Source organism: Anser anser (genome assembly GCF_964211835.1).
Source record: "Anser anser genome assembly, chromosome: 2".
Lineage (NCBI taxonomy): Eukaryota > Metazoa > Chordata > Aves > Anseriformes > Anatidae > Anser > Anser anser.
Genome location: NC_139721.1, coordinates 120,098,107 through 120,117,991, shown reverse-complemented (window position 1 = coordinate 120,117,991; position 19,885 = coordinate 120,098,107). Strand labels below are relative to the sequence as shown.

The 19,885-nt window shown below is 41.4% G+C and overlaps 1 protein-coding gene and 1 long non-coding RNA gene across 22 annotated transcripts in view; one reads left to right on the top strand and one right to left on the bottom strand.

Annotated features, from left to right (window-relative positions):
• RBMS3 (RNA binding motif single stranded interacting protein 3) overlaps nt 1-19,885 on the top strand; it is a gene marked incomplete at its 3' end in the record, with an annotated part of 701,513 nt that overhangs the window by 507,583 nt on the left and 174,045 nt on the right. The gene's annotated exons all lie outside the window — the stretch shown is intronic.
• Nucleotides 2,179-19,885, bottom strand: part of LOC310893784 — a 38,842-nt gene continuing 21,135 nt past the window's right edge. Inside the window, exons 1-2 of the long non-coding RNA XR_014579283.1 lie at nt 9,722-19,885; nt 2,179-7,963 (exon numbers count right to left, since the gene is read on the bottom strand). The exon at nt 9,722-19,885 is cut by the window's right edge and continues 21,135 nt beyond it. This is a non-coding gene — a long non-coding RNA (uncharacterized lncRNA). The remainder of the gene's footprint in view (nt 7,964-9,721) is intronic.

Sequence of the window (19,885 nt, the reverse complement as noted above, 5' to 3'; positions counted from 1 at the left end):
TTTTACTCGAATGCTGTATATAGCGTACAAGGTAGTATATAGATCTAGTTAAGTCTCTATTTCTTTAATCCTCATTTTGGTATTTCTTTAATTTGTCATCATAGTACTATATGGAATAGTTGTGCTGATGTAAACTGATGTGTGTTAGGTATTGCAGCCTTTTACTATCAACTCACAGGTAGTAGTGTGTGCAATAATTGCCTAAATTGAGTAGGTTTCATCAAATATCAGCAATACAGCCCATGACAGTAGGCCAGAAAAATGACCCGGAAGAAGGGAGGACAAGGACAAATTTAAAAGGAAGACAAAAATTGTCTGAAAATGGACAGACCTAGGGAAAGAAGTTAAAGACGGGGAGGAAGATAATAAGTAATTTACATAACATAACTGTACTCTTGATACTGTACTCTTGTACTCATGATATTTTTCAATATCATGTTTCTTCTACTTCCTTCATTATTGTATTTACAACCTGAAACTTCATTCATCTGATTATTTGATATGTGGTAGGTGTTTTCTTCTTCAAAAAAAAGGGCCTTTTTCTTTCTACTGTGATTTTTTGTGCATCCTAAGGGATATGTTTTACATATAAAGAACTGTTAATTGTTTATGAAAATACACTTGAATCCATACATGAAAAATGAGGGACTTTGTCTAAACCTATAAAAGATTTGAACTGATTATATGAGTCTGTGTGAGAAATGAAGCATTGCAAATCACATATTTGTTAAGTCATGGACATGACTACTAACAGCAACCCCAACCAGTGATCAAGTTAGAATGAATATGTGTTTATAAGTCAATTATTTGCTTTTACTTCAAGTGTACTGTGATGGCAAAATCTTTCAGGATGCTGGGAAAATGGATTTATTCTTTTACTAAGTGGACAGGAACATTGTTACATCGATTACACATTTGCAATTTGCTTTTCACTCTTGGAAGGGAAATAGCAGACACCGGTTTCATGTTTCACTCTGCAAAATGTTTTGTTTGGGTCTGTTTCTCTTTCAGAGCCTTACTGGGGAAGAATGAGGTCATGCATTTTGAAAGTACATCACTGTGCGTGGATTTTCTTTATGCATAGCTTCTTTCTGAGTCAGAGGCTTATTCTGGCTTGCGTAGCTGCTTATGCCATGTCATAAACTGTGTCAACTGAGGACATCCCTATGAGTGATGGAAAGCAAAGAGAGGGTAGTAACAAAGGACCGTAGAGGGTTTAGCTTAGTGTATGGGTTAGACTCAATTTTTATTTTGGAAGCCTACAAAAAAAGAAACTGGTGCCTTAACTCGTTGATATTTGCTGTATCAGCTGCTGAAAATCAGTACTTTCCAAGTTACCAATACACAGGCAGTACATGCCATGCCGTTGACTTCACCCTGGTGGAGAAGGATGAAGGCGTGAAACAGCGCGATCCTCAGGGCTCTCGCTTCAGCCCAGTCGGTCTGATCAGCCCAGTGCTGCATGAGAGTTCTTGTCTAAATGGCAAGGTAGCTGACATATTGTGTCTCAATTTAAGCCCCATTACCATTCATTAGACATGCTCCTAGTTAATTATTTTAAAAAATAAATGTAAATAACAAGTGTTAATTATACCCTCGAGGCCATTGATGTGTGCCATGTTGGCATTTCATGTTAGAAAGGCTGCCTGAAATTAGAATAAAGAACAGTATAATGCAAGGAGGAGGTTTCAGGAAATATTATTGCTAACATAATATTTTATAATAGCAATTTCATCAATTATAAGTCTTAATATTTAAATAATACTCTATTGAGAATTTGTTATGAAAAGCATATAGGTGATTTGTTGGCTGTTATATTCACCCTTGCATTTGAAAGGCTTTTTTTGATAAAAATAGTTTTCAAGCAGCTACAATATCATACGGTGTTTCTGAGGCACTCTCTGTACATGGTCGCTTGTGGATTTGAGTCCTGTCACTTTCAAACATTGACAACTTTCTAGAGAAAGGTTATCCTATTCTGCATTTCCCCAGCGTTGTTCCTTCTTCCTGTCTGCTGTGTGACTTAATTGGATTCCTTAAAAAGTTTTTTTTTTTTTTTATAGATTCTTAGCTAAAAAAATACACCTTACCTCTCTGCATAGTAAAACAAAGTGGGCTTTGTGTGGCCAGTCAGTTTGGACTCTTATCTTACTATCATTTTCTGGCATGGGAAGCCTGAACCAAAAAAAGAAACCAAAGCAAAGTTTCATAAGCCATGTGTTTCGCATCCGTTTGTCTGTCTCAAGGCTGCGTACTGTGTGATACGCATTGCATTTCGCTCCTTTTGTTTAGAAATACTATCTTCTCTGCTTCAGGCCTGTAGGGATAATCAGATGTATGCTTTAAGATTCTCCTCAAAAACCACTTTTCACTTTTCTGTGAAATTACATTTAGGACCTGTTGTGAAGGAGAGCCAAGGCTTTTCTTGGATGCAAAACTTTGTAACACAAAAGGATAAAACTTGGTACCTAGATCTGACTCCAGATCAAAAGAGAGGTCTGGGTTTTGCTCCAGACTCCTGATGATAACAGGCTGGATCCAAGACCAGAACCTGTTGCTCCTTCCCAGGCCTACTCATCTGTGTTGCCAGTCTGGCTGTCGACTGGCGTTATCCATGGGTGATAATAAGAGCCTTTCCTAACACTGAGAAGGACTCCAGCCAGGCATTCTTCTGCTGTAGGGGTGTCTCCAGCCAGTTTGCACTGTGGTAATATCTTTTAAGAAGCCAAGAGATGGGTATTAAAAAACAACTTCGTCACACAGGGAATCCCTCACAGACCTGGGCAGTTGCAGTGCCTGCACCCAGGAGGCACTGGCGTCAGATCTCACTGTGTGTGGAAGCTTCTGCTCCTGCCTGTGAGCAAAGGGCTCAAGAAAGTGGAAATTAATGTCTTCTTCTAGAGGGGACAGTGATGAAAGAGAAGGAGAGAGGAAGAATGAAAGAGGGGAGGAAGCTGAGAAAGAGAAAAAAGCTCTGTGGTGTGGTTGAGCGGGCTGTGCAGAGAGGCCCTCCTGCAGCTTCTCTGTCCTCTCCTGATGGCACAAACAGGCCAATGTATTGCTGCCTTCTCATGATGTCTCTTCCATGCCAGCGGGTTCCAGTACCTACCTGTCTTCCTTCTAGTTCATGCTAACCTGAAAGCTGGGCAGAGTGCAGCTCAGTTCAAAGCCTGCGTTGTGCAGCCGTGTAGCTTACACTCAGTATCCCCCTGGTACTTCCAAGCCCTTGCAGATAAATACGAGGTCTCCTGTCCACCGCAGATCACATTAACAGCAGCTTCTCTTCCTCTAGTGTCTGGCAGGCCATACAACCTGCCGCTACCCTCTGCTGCTTCTTCATCCTTGCTTTTATATTCAGATGAAGGAAAAAAAAAGAAAAAAAAAAAAAAAGAGTGGCGAGGCTGTCCTCTGCAACTTGTCATTCTTTGATTCCTGAGGTGAGCATGAGGTCACTCCTCTCCCAGTGGCTGCAGATAATGTATCCCTTATCTCCTGAAGATATCCATGTCGTATCGCAGGCTGTCTTGGTTTGGTTGAGGGGAAAAAAAAAAAAATTCTCCCCTTCAAATCACATTGTGGCTCTCCCTCGCTTACTCTGTGCGATCGGCTGCAGAGATGCTGATCGATAGCTCCGTGAGGTGCGTGGAGTACAAGACTGCGGGGCCGAGTCTGGGTGCTGCCATAGCACTTGGCTGGCCCTGGGTGCGCTGAGAGCGGGCTGGCGTGCCAGAGCATGGCGTCATGCCACAGCTGCTTCAGGAAAGTAAAGGTGTGAACTTTTCCTCGTGGGTTTTGTACCAGGGTAATGACATGTTAAATTGTATGCCAAGGGGGATGTGTGCAAGCTAGGTGCAAACCCGTTTTTCTAACCAGCTGGTCAGATTTTGTATAGTCTTGTGATCTTTCCATGAAAAATAATCACGGGTCACCTTGTCTGACTTTTGACGGTGTTATTGTTTGTCCTATATTAAGTAATAATATAAGGAAATTCCAAGTAATTTTATCTTGTGTTTGTAAGGAAGGGAATGTGGAGGCAGCTCTAGAAATTTGAAGCGTTATATAAACTGCTTCAGGCATTTAAATGCATTCCTTTTACTGCCCGGGGCATTCTTTAGCCCTAAAATACCCTAAAATTAATAATTTGAGGAGGGGGGTATTTAGATCTGCCTCCATCGCTACTTCTGCTGTTTGTCTCTGCATTAAGGTTGCGATTGAAGTTACTTAGTTTTTAAATCTATTTTAAAACATGCACAAATGAACTTATGAGAAAATGTTGCCCTAAGCATAATTTTATGACCCATACATTTTGAATATTTAAAACAGTACTAATAAAAATAAAGCAGTGAATATTCTCAGGGGTTTAATTTTGCTGGTGTGTGTTGATCTGATGGTTTGTGAGTTTTACTACATTTCATTAGGGAAATTTTACCAGAGAAATGGAGTTGAATATACAGAATAGTTTATCTTAAATTGGCAGCATGAATCCTCAGTAGAGCTTGTTTACAAGTACTGATTCACTTGAACACTTACTTTATGAAGAAACATTGTGGAAATAATTCTATTGCCTGTAGTACTTAAGCAAGAAAGATAGAAAAAGACTTAACAAAACAATCTTCTTTTGGATGAGAGTCTTTCCGATCCTTACAAATGTTCTGTACATTTATTTATGTTTTGGACATTATTTTCCTATTCATCAGTATAGCTTGAGATCAATAAGCCTGTTCTCAGATATCTCCACTGAATTTTTATTGATGTTAAAGTTTGAAATCAAATAAATTCTGTGAAGTCAACAGCACTGAAATTTTGCTGGATCTCTACCTCAAAAGGGAAAATTCTCCCAAAATTAAAAACCTCAAAGGAAGCGTGCTCTTTGCTGCAAAACTTGCAAGTTTGACTAGACACACCTCTCTGAAACTAAACCCACTTAATACCAGCTTTCTGCCAATAATGCTGTAAGCTACTAATCGGGCTAGTGAAGGGTGTCCACAAATATACTTTCAAAATGCTCAGAGATGAATAATCAATATGATGTTTTTAAGAGAAAATTGCTGAAAACAGTAATCAGAAAAGTGTCTTTTCTTTCAAAAACAATTTGCCTTATCACTGAATTTGTAATATATGCTTTCTTTTTATTTTGTTTTCATTTTATTTGGGACTGGTTTTGGCATTTACTGAATGCTGTCCCTCCCAACGCACACCCTACAAATCAGCAGAACGTTAGATTACTGTTTACTCTTCCTTGGAGAATAGATGCGTCATATTTCCTTCTTAAGATAGTATAGGAACTCTTTGAAGTGAAACATTTCATTAGAGTTAAGTATTCTGTGGGGTGACAGAGTGATTTCAACCAGTGAGAGGTGAAAAGGGAAAAAGAATGGTTCTTTTTATCCATACATTTTTTTTTTTTGATATCTTGGTCTTTTTTTCTTGGTACTTGAAGCCTGACTGCAAACAGGTACTAGAGAAAAATATTACTATGTTCACACAAGACTTCTCTTCTTGCTTCTAAGTCCAAAGAGATTTGGATAGACATTTAAACAACTCCAGACATTTCAGGGCTGACTTAGCTTTAATACTTCTGTCACGTTTCTCTACCTCTTCTATTGTGTTGACTGGTGTTTAAACTGTGTTATTAGAGTGGGTTATGCACTGCACTCCACCAGTCATGTTTTACAAGTTTAACGAAGACCAGGCAGGATAAATTTCTACCATGGCCTATTGAGTTGAATGGAAGCTTCAATTTCTCCCTAAGTCTCAATGTGACAAAGCTTTACAATATGCTGAAAGGGAGCATTGCTTGCTGAGGTTAGCTCTGCTCCTCACAGCGCCCAAGTGAGCTACAAAGCCAAGCCAGTTTGTCGTCTTTTACAGTTTGTCCCTTTTCTTTTATTAGCGTTTAGTCTTATTGCATTTATAATATTATGGGACTAGGAAGGAGAGACATTTCCAGTTTCTTATTTCATAAAGGGATTTGCTAAGTAAGAATAAAGTGGCATTTAGGTAAAAATTTGGGTTAATACAAACAGGGAAAAAAAGCAGCAACCAGAGTCATTTAAAGAAGTATGATTTACAGGAGTATACTCTGGAGTATACTACCAGTTACCAGTCAAAAGAATATTGTGTCTATACCTGTCACTGTATACACGTCTGACTGCAAAATATGATAGGTACTTCTGACATTGCATTTATATATAATGAAAAGTAAATGTACAAAAATAAAATATGAGGATACCAGCATGTGTATCAGATCAGCTTTGAATGTTAGACCTGCACATCCCTTTAGTTCATCTTTCCTGGGGTTTGTTTTTCGTATTTGAAACTTGTGAATAGCGTTAAGCACACATCTCTTTGGTGACCTGAAAAGGAGAGGATGCATTCCATGTTATGATCTCATTTTCACTTAAAAAAGGATGGAAACTGCAATTTTTGAGTCTTGCAGCAAGGTCTGGACTGTTGTCCACTACAAGGTGAGAAAAGCTGCACTGAACCTGGTGAAATGCAGTAGCTCATCAAGAGTGCCTGTTAGATGCTTAGGGAAGAGAAGTAAGTACTGTGGAAGTAAACTATGATATTTCTCTATAAAGTATAATAATACACCTTTGAGTAGCTAGGAGGGGAACTTTATTTCTATAAAACTAGAAGAGAAACACCCAACACCTCAGTAATCTAAGATCTGTTTTTATCCTTGAATGACTTTAGATTTAAAAATCCTAATGTTATTGCTAGGGAAAAAACAGCTTTCAGTAAAAATTTCAAAACATCTTCAATGGTGCTTGTTTTCTGCTGTCCTTTTGGTGGACGCTTTAACATGGAAAGATTATACACAGGAAACCAGTGAGTAATAAAAAAACAGATAATATGATTGTTGGAAACACTAACACATTCCTAAAAGAGCCAGACCATATTTATGACACAGAAGTCCGTATCTTCACATATGTTCTGGATATGAGGGGAACAGTAAATAAGAAGGAGCCTCTTAATGAATAAAAAGTCTATGTGGAAAAATGTGTCTGTTAGTGAGCCTCTCTTCATATGGGGTCTTCCTAAAAGTAGAAGGTATACCGAGCATTCTTAGATATTGGTACAGCAGAAGGACTTTTTGCATAAAATAGGCCCTAGGATCTCACCTATTTGATCTACATCAACTCCTAAACATCTGCCTGAGCATGGAATTTAACTTAACATGTGACAAGGAATGGAGTAAGGGGAGAATATATCACTAGCACGCAAAGGAGGGCTGCTACAATACAGTCTACGCCACAGCACTCTTTTTCAAAAAAACATTTGTTTTGAATTTGAGTGTAATTATCTTGAGGACACGTTTGTTTTTCTCAAAGTTTTCATATCGAACTCAAAATTATGATTATTAATGGTAGTGCATCAGGCACTTTCAGATACAGTGCCCTGAAGTCGTTGTGCATGCAAGGCTGTTATGAAGTCTAACGTTATCAATATTGTTGTTTGAAACAGTGCTTCTTCATAACCAATAGCTGTGGGAATTAAGTGAAGCGATAATGTTTCATTAGGCTTTGAGCCATGGAAACAGTGACTATCAATATTCTTTGTAGTGTTTTTCCCCTTGCTAACAACAGTAGAAGATGGGTAAATACAGTACATGGGGCTCTATGGGTCTCAGCACTCTTAAAATCATACCTTCCTCAGCTATAACGTTACTCATTTTTCAACTTTGTATTTGCATCTGGAGCACTGTTATAAATAAATTGCTCAGTTAATCTGTCTCTAGTAGGATGACCAGTTTGTGCCCACTTACAAATGGGCAAATTTAAGGTGAGAGCATTTTTTGGAAGTATGTTAAAAGTAATGATGTTGCTTAAGCTCTGAAAGCAAGAAGTCTCTGTGGCTTCTCAAGATGCTGGGGACAACCGGGTGCCATTCTTACTCAGCTGCTGGTTTTGTGAGAGGCTTAGGGATTTATTCTTCTGTAAGGAAGTGCTGCTCTTTTCTGTAAAAAAAAAAAAAAAAAAAAAAAAAAAAAAAAAAAAAACACGCATTTGCATTATTCCGTCTTTAATCTTGGACAGGAAAATCATTCTATAAAACATTATTACAGGGGAGATGACTAAATAGCACCTCTGGCTTGCTTAATGCTGTAGTGAAGGACTGGAAAAGTATACAACACTGGTGAATGGTTAGTCACCTATTTCTCCCCCCAAAATAGATAAAGATGACCATAATACTTGTGACAAAAGGAATATGGGCAAAAGAATAAAGACTAATTTTTATATGGCTGGTTGTATTTCTTATTTTTCTGACTTTTTGGTCTGCTCTTGTTATAAGTGGTTAAAACAAGAGACTGTTTAAAGTAAGAACTGCTCTTTTTTTGTTTTCATCAGCTAAAATAATATTGCTTCATTATGTTATATCCTTTTTATGTGAAGTAGGGCTGCATTGCCTGTTTCAGACAATATTAGAAATGTTCTGAGCCCTCATTAATTCTTTTGGAACCCAACCAGCCACAGACATGCTAGAAATTTGGCTAGTGAACATTCAAATTACAGCTCCGATTTTGTACTTCGGTATATTTTCTTGGGCAACAGCAGGGCCTTCACTTCCTTTTCTGAGCAATTTTTTTTTCTTTTTCTTTTCTGTCTGCTCTCCCATCAGGGATTTGGAAGAGGCAGCTGTAAGCACCAGTAGTAACACAATGTAGTCAGGAACACAGTTGTGGTGGTGGTCAATAATGTCGTCTGTCTTGAAAAGACTTTTGGAGAGAGGGAGCTACTAGATCAAAACACATCAGAGCTGAGGGATGGGTCGGACTGTCACAGACAGACCTCAGCTGTGGTGGCCCATATTTTTGAGGAGGGAATTAGATAAATATTAGTTTAATAGGCAACACAAATGTAACTCATATATCTTCATTACCTTGTTTCTGATGTGTGCCTGTCGTACTTTCCAAGCACTAAGTGCCGTAACCAGAATTGGCGTGAGGAGGTGGAGTGGTATGTGCTTGTATTGGAAGACATGAATAAGAGTAAACAATGTCTAAGGCAAGTGGTAGACCTTAATGATCAGTAGGAGACAGAGGAGGAAACAGCGCATACTCTGTTTGTTTCTTGAAAGCAATCAAGTAGAATAGTTTAACTTGTAATGAAATTGATTTACTTGAATGTCATCCTCCATCTGAGAATCAGGAGTATTTGACTGTGTCAAAAAAGGGAGTGCAAGTTTAGTGAACAACAGCTGCAGGATTGTGAATCAAATGAGACAGATCTATTCTAAAATATTCAGAGGTTTATGTAAACATTTTATGTATTCTACATGTACAGCGTATTTATGGCCTAAAGCACCCAGCAGGATGGATTTTTTTTTTTTTCCTGAAGTCAAAATGGAGCACCAGGTCAATTTAGAGAACAAAAACATTGCACACTGCAGCAAATACGGTGATGTTCTCTGTGATGTTATTTCTTAAATGCATCGTTCAAGCTAGTATGTATGAATCATTTATATTTTTGTGTTTAGATGAACACTCTAAATTCTAATTTTACTAGTCCATCTTTTTTTGCACTTCCAATTATTGCAGCCGTTGTGATCAAAAAAAAAAGGCTTTTTTTTTTGTTTTGTAATGAGTTTACAGGTTTGTAGAATATGTTTGTATGCATGAGCATAGCCTTCCTGTGATCCTAACCCCGTTTCTCTCAATTAAAACACAAAGTATGGCCAAGTTAGTTTTAAACATGTCAGAGAAAAGAAGAGGGACCTGAGAGAGGCTTTGTTGGAGCACTCAGCAGTCCAGGGGTATCCAATGAAATTGTTCCTCTTGATCACCACGTTGCTCTGAAATTTAATAGAAATTCCTTGTCATTATAACTAGCTGGCCTCCTGAATGCTCAGCATTAAATGGGAAAGCTTAAGTGCCACCATTCCACATGCACAGTTTGGTTCCTCACCCACTGCCTTTTATTAGTGTTCGTTGAGTTCTGCGTTTTTAAGAGTGCCTTTCTTGCAGGGAGGGTATTGAGGTCTGTTAGCCTGCAGGAGAGGCTCCCTTTCCATTTTGCACTTTCCCCTTTCCCGTTCCTCACTAGCACACACAATAGAGGAACCTCTCCAAGACGTTCTTGCTGTCATGTAGCACCTCAGCTTTCAGAAGTGAACAGAGGTGGTGGGAGCCTGGAGTTGTTCCATATGTGATGGAGATGGGAGGAGGCAGAGCCAGGGCTCAGCAGCAGCGGCTGTGCTTTCCCCACTGAACGGGTACAACTTGTGATGCTGGAGCAAGGACTCTGTCCTACCCATTGTTTTAAACCCCAGCCTCACAAAATCACCCCCACTTCACTGCATGGGGAGGTGGTTTTTTGATTGATTTTTTTTTCTTTCTTTCTTTCTTTTCTTTCCTTTTCCTTCTTTAGCTTTTTACAGCTGCCCTAAAAAGAAGCTGACTGCAATGGCGACCTTCCTGATGAAGTCACCTCTTCATTAGGGAATGGGCTGAGGCCATCCATCATTTCATGGGAATAACTGAAATGGTGTCTGGCAGCAACAGCTCTGGCTCTCTGGAGCTGGACTGAAACTACAGCCCCAGGGAAAAATGTACTTTCATCCTTTCTGCCCAAGAGCTCCCCCAGCCCCCTATTTCCACATAGCTCCATCAGGCAGCTGATTCGCACAGTGCAGGGAGTGGATGTTTTATGTGTGGATCAACAGCAACTCTCCCAGGGCTCTTAAGCATTTAACTTTTTTTTTTTTTCTTTGGGAAGAAAGAAAAAAGGCTCCAGATGTTTTGAATTTACTTTTCTGGAATTGGCACATTGCAAACAGCTTCTGTGCCTCCCTGGGAAACAGGTAACCACCCAGGCAGTCCTGCTCCTTGTCTGAAGGTCAGCCCTTGATAACTGGGTTACGGCGGGGAGTTTAATAAAAGGAGCATTGCCCACCTCTTCCCCTTAGTGCGTCTGCCTTTCCCAAACAGAATTTTCTAGGGAGATTTCCAAGGCTTTTGATTTGGGCAGTCTTTGGGACCTTTGTTAAACTCAACTCCACTTTCTCTGCCAACTGTCTTAGGGATCCCTGGGGCAACTCCGCGCTCTGGAGCCATGTCCACAGAGCGCAGATGTTGTCCAGCGTGGCTGGAGTCGCTGCTCATGCATACTACGCTGTGTCGCAATGCACAGTAAATCCAAAGCACTGAGCCATGAACGTGTCATCCAGATGATTTGTGCAAAACAATAAATCCGGCATTTATTGTGCTGGGATTTACATGTGGACATGTCAACTATTTTAAAGAACGTATAGGGTCTGATGTTCCTAAATTGAATTTACCAAGTACATACAATGGTTATGGACATAGATCTCTCTCCAGAAAAAATCCTGGAAAAAATTGCTGGAGTCCACACAGGAGGATAAGTTTATAAAGTGTGGGTAGAAAAAGTAGTGTTGGTGTCATACACTGGGTCTCTGATTTTTTGCTTTTCATTTTCTTTAGGTTTAACTTGTATTACTTTTTTTTTTTTTGCATCAACAACTTGAAAGATAGTTTTCTTTTAAGAATAAATACTTGCTCCAGTCCCAAATATTTTCTTCAAGTACGACTACCGCTTCACAGGGAGCATGTACATTTGGAGGTAGACTGTTTTTTTCTGTGAAAGAAGTGACTTGCTGTAGTACATTTTTATAGATTATCTTTAATTGTTTTCAGTTGCAGATAGCACATTTTCCACAGCATAACATATTTGATGATATTTGAGGAAGCATTTGAGGTGTTTTCCTCAAAAATAATAGCTAATAAAAATGACAAAAGAAAAATCCCCTGCCATTAGAGTTTGTTATGTAGCCTTCACAAAGGAAAGCTGTGTTATAGGTTTCTCTGAATTCCTGTGAAATTAAAGCTATTTTATTGGACATGGCAATTACTCTAATTATAGCACTGGGGGTTTGGACGGAAGCTGGTCTGCAGGGCTCAGGCTCACACCCAGCACTGTCTATATGTGCTAACTCCAACTCCAGCTTAGGACACTCATGGCCAGAGTCAAACCCTGGATCTCTAGAATGACCTTCATGATGATAAATGCTCTTTTTGTACCTGGTGCTCTGCGATCTGTGCCCCTTTCTGTGCTTGGGGCTGGGCAGCCATCCTTTGCTTCTCGTGCAGCTTGCTGGGCTGGTGAGGCAGCAAGGGGAGCTGCTGCTACAGGAATGAGAGTCCCAGCACAGAATAGCAGCGGTGCTGCTGGGATTGCATTCAAAAGCCTCAGTCTTGCTGTGGTAGAGGAAGAAAGGAAACAAACTCTTCAATTTTTTGACTGGCTTTGACATTGCATGGACCCTGTCTGTGTCTATCTCTCATCCCTACCTGCTCAGGCATGGAAATAGGAAGTGAGGGTGGCAGTACTGGTAAACCAGGAGTCCAAAAAGTGCAAAACAGATAGCACAAAGTCATGAGGAATATATATGACCAGTCTTCAAGATGAAATTTAAAGCTAACTTCACTTTTCCTTTCATTTTTTTGACTGGGGAAAAAAAAAAAAAGGTCTAAAAGCCATGTTTTTCCTTGGGCTCCAACCTAGAAAGGGGATGTCTTTTCTATTACTTTTTCCTGGTGATAAAGTATGCATGTTCACTCTGAGTGTATGCATTTCTGAGCCACGCATCAGAACCGTCCTTCTGGAATAGAGAGCAGATGTGACTGCACAGCTGCTTGGTCACCTCGTGAATTCTCACCAGGCCCTGCCACACCAAGCCTTTCTTTGGGGTGCAGGCAGGGCATAAAAGAGCACTTGTCCCTACAGCAAATTCAGACTGAGCAACACCAGCAGCAGGAAATGAGGCTTGCAGTCAGGCAGAGGGACAGGATGGGCTTGAAATCTCTGGGATGCATTACGTTGGTGTTCAGGAGTAGAGCAACAGCCATACTCTGACAGAAATGATGTACTCGTGAGCTTCCCCATCTTATTATCTTTCCTTTGTAATCTCACAAAAAAGTTTCTTTTCCTATGTTACGGGCCTTTTGAAGGGTGAATTCCTGCTGTTAGTGCTGCTGGTTTCCTGAGGTAGCAGCAAGTGTGTTAGTGAGGGCTCTGCCTTCTGCTTCAGCCAGTCCAGTGTTCACGTGGCCGGACAGTAGCACTGAGCTGCGGCTGTGCTCAGGACATGGTGGCATGGGCACCAGGCTGCCAGGTTGTTGTCACAGCAAGATTATGAGCGTGCGCAACCGTGGCAAGTGGCATCAATTCTGCAGCTTCTGGCAAGGGATGTCAGGGACAGAAAATTGCACGAAAACTGTAGTATGATTGAAGTTGCCAGGAACATTTAAATTACAGAATTGCTGTACTCCCAGGCTGTAAAATTAAATGTTACTGCTCACTGGAGTAATTGAGTTGAAATGGTTTGCAAGAAGGCGCTCAAGTAATTGTCATTTGGAGGAAGTATTGTCGGCGTTCAAGTTTCCATATTCGCTTTCTGGATGGGGAAGCCAGCACGGCGCTTCTGCGCCATCCATCAGGAGCGAGACACGAGCCAGTCTGGGAGTGCCGAGCCCAGCCTCACCCAACGTGCCACAGTCGGTGGGGAGGGGGACGCAAGGATGAGCAATTTCACGGGCGGGAGCCCTGCGTGCAAACAAAGTTGAGCATTTTGCAACCTTGATGCAGATCAGTGGGGATGCAAATACAGGGGGTAACTCTGGCAACCCGAATATTGCTGTAGCCCAGCCACCCGTGGGGCAGGCATACAAGAGAGCGGAGCCAAGAAAGGATGCTGCATGCACGGTTAGCTGCAGTGGCATTGTTAGCACATCATTCCCTGAGCACCAGAACTAACAAAGCTCAGTTTTCTGCAGATTTATGTTGGGGAGTTGATTGATGGGGGTGTTTCAGGAGCTCACAAGATCTGAGTGAAACTTTTTTGTGACGGAGGCATTTATAAGCTACCTCTCCTACATGGAAACTCTGCTGTCGAACAAAGTGTAAACACACACCACTTTTTTATTTTTATTTATTTATTTTTTCTTACAGCTGGGAGAACTTGTTTGGTCTCTCTTCTCCCTTTTCTTTACGCAGAAGACATGCAGAGCTTTTGTTGATCTTTGAAAACCTTAGCTTTCTGTCAGGTTTGGCAGTAAGATGCCATTATCTTCAGAAATTATAAACCAGATGCATACAGCCAGCCAGCGTGTTTGCCTCATTTCCCTAAGGACTAGGCTGAAACAGCCATTATTTACTGATAGGAGATGGGTATCGAGCCTACTTTTGTTTTTCTAGTCATCTTCCAGACATGGCAGGGGACAAGAAGATGGCTGAGAGCGAGTGAGTGCGTGTGCGCACACCCATGCGTACGCTGATTTCAGTGAGGAATAGCTCCAGCCCCACGGCACTGTTCCCCCCTCCTCTCAACTCCAAGTAAAAGGAAATGCTCACACTGAGCTGAAGATTGTCTTCTGCTAGCAAAACTTCTGGGAAATTAGCTGTTGCGGTTCCTAAGCGCTTAGCCGAATAGGAGCAATTGCTCCATGCAGTTGAGAAATGAAGCAATAATTAGGTGAAAAAGGAACAACGTAGGGCATGGTTAATTGCTCAGCTAATCATGATGTAGTGCAGTGCGTGAACAGAGGGAGCCCTTGAAGGGCCGTGAGACTGAAAGCCAGGGAGAGAAGCAGCGCAGTCACCTTGGGGAAGATACCACGTTTCCACTGTATTACATTAGCTAAGCAGAAGCATTTTGAGAGCGGTATTTTTCTTCCTATTTCATATCTGCCCAAAGTGTTTATCTGTCTTTATCTCTGTGTATTGATTTCTCTGTGCTCCAAGCCCTAAGTAACAGCGGATCTGCCCTTCTAACTTGTGCTGAAGCATTGTATCAGGAGCTGTCTAAAATCAGGCTTGAGAATGAGGCATATTAGTTTAAACAGTTTTCTCCCATCACTGACAGCCTGATGAGATTGAAATGTTCTTGCTAGCCAAAGAAGAGCAAAAGGCACAAATTCTACCTCCAAATTGTTTGCAGAGATTTTTTTCTGGTATGTTTTATTCCTCTTAACTAGATGGCTCTGCTCTCTCGGGTAAGCGGCAGTCACTGATGAAGAAGAAAAGCTTTTTCTTTTTTGGTAAAGAAAAGTGCCTTGAAAGAGTACGGATTAGGTTCAAATGCTTGCTGCTTTATGCTGCTCCAGTGATGTAAAGCAGCTGCTAACCCACTTTAACCATTTGACTGAACTGGATTTACAGTGCTTTGCGCTGCTGTGATGATGCAAGGCAGCTGGAGAAGACCAGCGAATCCATTCCTTTAAATGAAATAAAATACTTTGATAATTAAAAGTACAATGCTACTTTTATCTCTGCTTGACATTTGTTTTTTTTCTTCAACTCCCTGTTTATAAAGACCAGATTGTGCCAATGATTGCCATAATCTGAAATTAAAGGGAATGTTTATGCAGAAGGGTGCTCCTCAAACTGAGGAAGGGCAACAGAATTCAACCCTGCAAGACACGTGAAGAATAGCAGCCTGAAAGTGACAAACCTGTTTGAATTAGGATGAAAAACTCATTAACTCTTGCCACAGGCCAAGTACACCCCTACTCACAGGTTTTCTGTTCACGCTGTCTCGTGGCCAGCTCCCTCTTGCTATCACTGCAGTTCATTTCTTCCAGAGCAACTCTATCAGTCAGCAGCGCTGCAACTAGGGGCCTAATCCTGCCAGATTAGCTCCATCTCCTCCTGTGCAGTTACAGAGCATCACAGTGGCTTTTGTCTGGAGCCTTCGTGCAGGATCCGTCCCTGCAGGACGGCAGGGCCTCGCTGGGCTGGAATTTGGCTTTCTAAGTCAGCACACACATATAACTGTTACACTCTTCTGTGGGAAAGTTCATCTCTTTTTCTGAGTCTTTTTTTTTTTTTTTTCCTTGCAGCTTCTTGGCAGGACAAGTGTGCTGTGTTCTCTTTTTCCTTTTCCTGTTTCTTTTTTTTTCTTTTCTCTTTTTATTTTTCTTCTTTTTTTCTCTTCTCTCTTTCTTTTCTCCTTTTTTCTTCGCAGTTGAGGAAGCAGTAAATAAACGTCTGACCCTTTACTTAAGCAACCTGCTTAGCTACTGTAAAAAAAAAAAGCAGCAAAGAAGTTAGGGCAGACCAATGTAATATTTAATATAGTTATGGATGAGTGAAAAAAAGCATTTTTTAAAATTTTTCTGAAAAATAAAATCCGGTTTATGGGTGAGGAATAGCACTGGTGGGATGCCCAGCGAGCACATACCAGGTAAGACAGGCCAAAGCAAGCTGTCTTTATACAGAAAATCCTGAAAAAAGCTAAAAAGGGAAGCCGTTGTGTCGTGTAGTTGCACCAAGGGTTTTGTTTGTTTTGTGTTCCGGCTTGCATATTTTCGCGTGATTTGCCCAAAACACGGGCTGCAACATGCCTCCGTCAGCTGCCCTCTGCGCTGGCGTCGCCGTGCGAGAGGGGCGGCCAGCCCCTGCGACGTGCGCAGATTGATCCCTCCATTTAGAGAGCATAATGCCTTCTGAAGGAAAGAGCAGATCAAAGACTTTGATGATTGACAGCGATTTATGCCGCTTTTGTTTTTAATTCCTTGACTTCTGACACTCTAAGATGGGACTTTATAAAGGAAAGATGCCGTATCCTAGGGTTACGCCTCCTTTCATAACACAGAAAGCCGAAGGAGCTGTGGAGACTGATAGCCAGATTTCAGATATATTAGTTTTTATTTAAATCTGAGGTTCAGAGGTTTGTGGGCATGCTGTTTCTGTTATTAAATCATTATGCACCTACCTGGGGGGAAAAAACGCCAACAATCTTACCAGGAGTGCCTCTATAAATGTTTCTTACTCTCCATAGTGTAAGGCTGATATATTAAAAATTCCTCGAATAGCTGACCTTGACAGGTGTTTTATTTGAGCAAACAAAACAATAAATAGTAATATAATCCCTGTGGAGCTGGCATTAGGCTTTGTGGGAAATGCATAATTTCCTTTACTAAATGTAGGAAGCGGTGCAAATTTAATTTCTTCATTTTTGCCTTTAATCCCAAACCATTCTCAATGCTCTTTGCTCCCAGGGGCCGAGGTCTGCAGCCTGTTGCACGGAGGGTTTTCCCATGGGCTGGTGGATGCAGGAACTTGACATTTTTCTCTTCTCCATCAGTGCAGATGCTCTTGGTGGCGTCTGTGGGCTGGGGCATGGCGTGGAGGTGAGCAGCCCGAGAGCCCTTTTGCCTTGGCATTGGGTGTTGTGCCGTGGTGCCCACGGGCAAACTGGAACCAATCTCTTTTCTGAATGGTGCCAGAGATGCTGCAGGGCTGAGGCCGTGGGCAGCTCTGCTGTCAGTCCCTAATGTACAGTATACGATGATTGTTGTGCTTTTGGCTCTTTGCTTCTGGAAGGCCTCATAACTTAGGGGCTGGCTTGTTTGTTTGTTAGTTTTAATGTAGACCATATGTAGGCTGCACTTTTAGTGGCTGTATTTGACGTGATCTGGAAGGATGATGTCAACTTAAAAGACACACTTTGCTGAAAGCTTTTAGCCATTCCTCCATGTGGCAGAAGCCATGGCTTTGTCTTGGGGTCTCCAAAGAGGGGGGTGGTAGATTTCCAAAATCACTGCCATGGCAGGTGAGACGGGCTGCTGGGACACAGTGTCGCAATGCACGTACGGCCTTGGAAATTCCTAACCCAGCCTTCAATTTTAATAGCAAACAAACAGTCCTAAAGAAATTTTGAAGTACAAATTAGTTTGGGATTTATTTTGGGCTCGGTTAGTTTTGTAGGTACTACATGAAGCAGCGATGACTCCCTTTTCAGTTTCCTTTATAGATGAGTAAACTCCACTGTTATATTAGTAAAAGCTGCTGTTGCTCTTGCACTGAAATGACAGAACTAATCCTAAAGTGATGTGGTCTCCAGGTTAGATGGACCAGCAGCCTCACCCAGGATGGCAAATGCTGCCTTTTTATGCTTGACTATAAAGCCTGAGGTCCTATCCATTAAGAAATGATGGCTGAACGGTGGAAGCCATTAGAAAGCCCCATCACTATATTTTATTATTGTCATAAAGTTCATGAATTAAGATCCACATTTTGAAGCGTCATTTACTGTTAACTCCCCTATTAACTATTTATGTATCTTCGGAAAGTGAGGGGTCTTGTAGCGCTGTTCTCATGAGGTTTGAGCTACACTTAAATTCTAGCTTGTGAATTCTGTCCTGCTTCCTAGGAACAGAAATTTTTCCTAGCTTTGAACGTGTTTGCATGATCAGATTTCAACTAAGTTTAGTCCTCTTTGTGTTGACAAACTAAAGAATTTGATTAAAACCATGTGAAAATAGGAGTCCAGTAGCCCAAATATAGCTGGAAGTCTGACACTGTTAAAAAATGAAAAGACTAATGTTTCTTTTTAATGGAGTGGGCAGGAACATAGAAGACAGGAAAAAAATGCAGAGGGCTAAGTTTTCAAAAGTATTTCAAAAGAACATTTGGTACATGCTTTCCTCACGTTGGTTAAAAATGCTCCTTGCTTTCAGTTAGTCTTTAGGAGCTTATGAGATTAGTGATGTTCACTGTTTCATTGTTTCTATAGCCTTTATCCTGTGATTTACAAACAAATATTGTGCTTTAGCTTGTATAGAATTTGTCCCATTCAGCCTAATTTGGTGCTAAACCTGCTCAGCCCAGTTAATATTTACTCTGTGTTTGGTTTTCATTGTCAGTTCAACCTTGGGTAATTGACAAACAGCTTCAGTGAAGTTGGACCAAAGCTTAGCTGCTTTGTTTCAGAAATGTAAGAAGTCTTTCATTTCCAGATTTAGTTATGCATACAGTATTTAGAGAGAAAGATTATGAAAGGTATTCTTTGCTGCTTAGTTTTGGTCATCTTGGTGGTAGAGGTTTTCAAATAGCTCGTGTAAGTTATCCCAGCAACATGGTCAGTGGAGTAAGACATAAGTGATTTCTGTACTTGAAACAACTGGCAGTGAAATCCGTGTAAGTATTCACATTTTCAATTCTTTCCAAACTCTGCTGGTTCTTTTGCTTTAAATTTAAAGGTTCTGCTCACTGTCTGGTTTACAAGTGGCATGGAATTTCAACAAGGGGGAATGCAGCTGGGAGGGTGTAACATCTGACACAGGCACAGACTGGGAAACGAGTGGCTGGAGAGCAGCTCAGCAGAAAGGCATCTGGGGGTGCTGGTCAACAGCAGGCTCAACGTGAACCCGCAGGGTGCCCTGGCAGCCAGGAGGGCAAACTGCGTTTTGGGGTGCATGAAACGCAGCACAACCAGCTGATCAGGAGAGGTGATTCTCCCACTGTATTTAGCATTGCTGTGGCCTCACCTTGTATATTGTATGCGATTCTGGGCTCCACAATATAAAAAGGATGTCAACGTGCTTGAATACATGCTGAGGAGGGCAACAAAGCTAGTAAAAGGGGTGGCAGGCATGTCCTGTGAGGAGAGGCTGAGGGCACTTGGGTTGTCCAGTTTGGAGAAGAGGAGGCCAAGAGGCGACCTCGTGGCTCTCCGCAGCTTCCTGAGGAGAGGAAGCAGAGAGTGGGACGCTGGTCTCTGCTCCCTGGTCGCCAAGGATAGGCCATGAGGCCTATCTCAAAGCTGCACCAGGGAAGGTTCAGACTGGACTTGAGGAAAAATTACTTTACTATGAGGGTGGTCAAACGCTTTAACAGGCTACCTAGTGAGGTGGTTGATGCCTCATGCCTGTCAGTGTTCAAGGAGCGGCTGGATAATGCCCTTAATAACACATTTATTACTGGTTGGCCCTGAAGTTGTCAGGCAGTTGGACTTGATGATGTTTGTAGGTCTCTTTCAACTCAACCGTTCTAATTTTAGAAATACGGGTTCTGGTGTTGCACGTACTTTTCATGTCTGCACATCACAGGTTGCTCATGAAAATGAACTGGTTTTTTTT